This window comes from Chrysochloris asiatica, unplaced genomic scaffold (assembly GCF_000296735.1).
Source record: "Chrysochloris asiatica unplaced genomic scaffold, ChrAsi1.0 scaffold00017, whole genome shotgun sequence".
NCBI classification, from domain to species: Eukaryota; Metazoa; Chordata; class Mammalia; order Afrosoricida; family Chrysochloridae; genus Chrysochloris; species Chrysochloris asiatica.
In genome coordinates, this window is record NW_006408535.1 from 26398512 (window position 1) to 26402351 (window position 3840).

At 43.9% G+C, this 3840-nt stretch overlaps 1 pseudogene; it reads left to right on the plus strand.

The window, feature by feature from the left end:
- The first annotated feature begins 2269 nt into the window (after window positions 1–2269).
- LOC102828873 lies at window positions 2270–3010 on the plus strand (annotated as a pseudogene).
- The last annotated feature ends 830 nt before the right edge of the window (window positions 3011–3840 follow it).

Consider the following 3840-nt stretch of genomic DNA (forward strand, 5'->3'; position numbering starts at 1 on the left):
TACACATAAGAAACCTAAGATTAATGTTGTCTAAATCTACACAGCTTATCAGTAGAGGAGCTGAGATATAAACTTGGTTGTTGTTGTTGTTGTTAGGTGCCATCAAGTCGGTACCGACTCATGGCGACCCTATGCACAACAGAACAAAACACTGCCAGATCCCGGGCCAACCTCACTGTTGTTGCCACTCTTGAGCCCACTGATGCTGCCACTTGGCCAATCCATCTCATTAGGGGTCTTCCTCCTTTTTTCTGACCCTCCACTTTACCAAACATAATATCCTTCTCCAGCAACTGGTCCCTCCTGATAACATGTCCAAAATATGAAAGACGAAGTTTAGTCATCCAGGCCTCCAAGGAGCATTCTGGCTGCACTTCAACCAACACAGATCTGTTTGTTCTTTTGGCAGCCCATGGCACTTTCAATACTTTCCTCCAACATCATAACTCAAAAGCATCGATTCTTCTATGATCTTCCTTACTCACTGGAAGACAAATCTCGGAAACCTTACACAGGGGTACTATAAGTTGGAACTGACTCGATGGCACTTATCAACAAAGAAAGCTCTGGTAAAACAGTGGTTAAGTGCTTGTCTGCTAACAAAAAGGTCAGCAGTTTGAACTCACTAGCTATTCTGTGTAAGAGCAGTGTGGCAATCTGCTTTCATAAAGATTTATAGCTTTGGAAACCTTATGAGGCAGTTTAACTTTATCCCATAGGGTCGCTATGAGTCAGAATCAATTCCATAGCAATGGGTCTGTTTTCTGTCTGTTTGTTGGAGTTCTGAGGTATATGGTTTTTAACCACTGAATATATTATTTCTATTTAGCTTTTTTAGGAGTCCTGGTGTGGTGCTGTGGGTTAATGCGCTAGACTGCAAGGTCATTTAAACTGTAAGGTTAGCAATTCAAACTCACAAGGTGTTCCTCAGAAAGCCTATCCAGGGTTACTGTGGGTCAGAACCCACTCGATGGCACTTAACAACATTTATCTTTTAAAGTGGTGCTTCTCTTAACGTACGTGTCCTGGTGTTGTATTCTGCCATTTCCTAAAATTAGTGGAACAAAATGTCAATGTTAAAGTGTCCACCCTAGCACCAAGATACAATCATACCAAAGGTGAGGTGCTAGGCAAAGATTGACAAGTTACAGTAAATATTCAACAAATATTTCTACCAATTTGGAACACTTCAGTTAGGTCAAGGATATAAAAAAGTGGTTAGAACATGCAAAGAACTTTCTAAGAAATCTTTGGAAAAGTCTAAGCAATGAATCTGAACCCCTAAAATAGGAAAGGCTGGGGCCTTACTGTTCCCTCAATCTAACCCTAGTGAGCATAGAGATTTGAGCACCTAAATAGGATCCCTGAAGTTGGGGGGCCTTAGAATTGGGTCCTGACATGTGTTTGAGAATGCTAAAGTCGTCTGTGGCAAATAGAGAAAGAGTGTATTGGCCCCTAGTTGTTAGATAAGCACATTAATCCCAATTTGGAGTTCCTGGGTGACACAAACAGTTAAGTGCTTGACTACTAGCTGAAAGGTTGGTGGTACGAACACACTGAGAGGTAGCTCCAGAGACAGGCCTGCAGGCTATTTCTAAAAGCTCAAAGCACTGAAAACTCTACTGAGCACAGGCAGGAGCTACAGGAGCCAGAATTGAATCAATGGAAACTGAAACTTCAACATTGCTGTGCAAACACCAGGAGTTTTTCCTATGGTCCAAATGTAGACTTACACCATTTGTCTGTCAGTCTGTCGTATGGTGGTGGCTTATGTGTCTTTGTGATGCTAAAAGCAATGCCACCAGTAATTTAAATACCAGCAGATGTCAGCCATAGTAAGCAGGTTTCCACAGAGCTTCCAGACTAAAAGGAAAGAGAGAAAGACCACTTCTGAATAGTTAGCCACTGAAAACCTTATCAACAGCAGCAAAACAGTGTCAGATTTAGTGCCAAAAGATGAGCCCCTCAGGTTGCTGGTGATTACGTGATGTGGAGTCAGTTCTATTTCATAGTGACCCTGTATAGGGTTTCTGAGACTGTAAATCCCTATGGGACCAGAAAGCCTCATCTTCCTCCTGTGGAACAGCTGGTAGGTTCAAACTGCTGGCTTTGCAGTTAGCAACACAGCTAGTAACCCGCTTCACTACTAGGGTTCCAGCCTTCAGGTTACAAGGCACTAGAAGTCTACGCGCGGGCCCGGGCCTTGACTGATGACCACAAGCGCTTTGGGACTCATCTGACCCAGCTAGCCAGACCCGGAGTCCAAACCATGTTCCCGGTGAAGGTGAAAGTGGAAAAATCAGAGTTGGAGATGGCCAAGGCCAGGAACCAACTGGATGCTGTTCTGCAGTGTCTACTGGAGAAAAGCCACATGGACAGGGAGCGTCTAGATGAGGAAGCTGGGAAGACACCATCGGACACTCACAATAAGGAGTGCTCCATCGCAGCCACAGGCAAACGGCCATCTGCTCGCTTCCCTCACCAGCGGCGGAAGAAAAGGAAGGAGATGGACGATGGGCTGGCTGAGGGAGGGCCTCAGCGATCCAACACATACGTGATCAAGCTGTTTGACCGGAGTGTGGATTTGGCCCAGTTCAGTGAGAACACACCACTATACCCAATCTGCCGTGCCTGAATGCACAACAGCCCTTCGTCACGAGAACGTGAATGTTCACCCACCTCACCACTACCCCCACTACCTGAAGATGAGGAGGGGTCAGAGGTTACCAACAGCAAGAGTTGTGATGTGTATAAGTTGCCTCCACCCATGGCCCTTGGACCATCTGGAGATGCTTGCAGATCCCGAATTCCATCCCCACTGCAACCTGAGACTCAGGGTTCTCCTGATGATGAGCCCTCCGAGCCTGAGCCCTCACCTTCCACACTCATCTACCGCAACATGCAGCACTGGAAACGTATTCGCCAGAGGTGGAAGGAGACATCTCATCCGAACCAGCTCCGTTATGCAGAAAGCATGAAGATCCTACGGGAGATGTATGACCGACAGTGATGTTTCCCTGTCTCCCCACCCCAATAAAAAGGCCCCCTTTGCCCTTGATGGTCCTTGGGTCCTCTGTTCCTGGAATGTTAAGATTAACTACTCTCCCGTTTTTGTTATACAACTTCTACTTTTACAGTTGTAACAATTAAAATTTATCTTAAGTACAGCACTGTTTGGGATAGGATACTATCCATAAGCCTAACTGTATTAACTGGAAGGCCAGTTAATGCCACTATTATTCAAAATTACACACCAACTACTAAAGCGAATGATGATGAAACTGAAGAATTCTACCAACTTCTTCAGTCTGAAATTGATCAAGCATACAATCAAAATGTATTGATAATTACTAGTGATTGAGAAATGCAAAGTTTGGAAACAAAGAGGAAAGATCAGTCATTGGAAAATATGGCCTTGTGATAGAAATGATGCTGGAGACTGCTGACAGAATTTTGCAAGACCAATGCCTTCTTCATTGCAAATGCCTTTTTTAAACAACATGAAAGATGGCTATCCACATGGACCTAACCAGATGGAATACACAGAAATCAAATTGACCATATCTGTGGAAAGAGATAGTGAAAAAGCTCCATATCAGCAGTTAAAATTAGGTCAGGGGCAGACTGTGGAACAGAACATCAATTTCTCATATGCAAGTTCAGACTGAAGCCAAAGAAAATTAAAACAAGTCCACAAGAATTAAAATATGACCTTGAACATATCCCACCTGAATTTAGAGATCACCTGAAGAAAAGATTTAATGAACTAGACACTAATGAACGAAGACTAGAAGAAAAGTTGTGGGAGGACATCAAGAACATCATACAGTAAAAGATCAT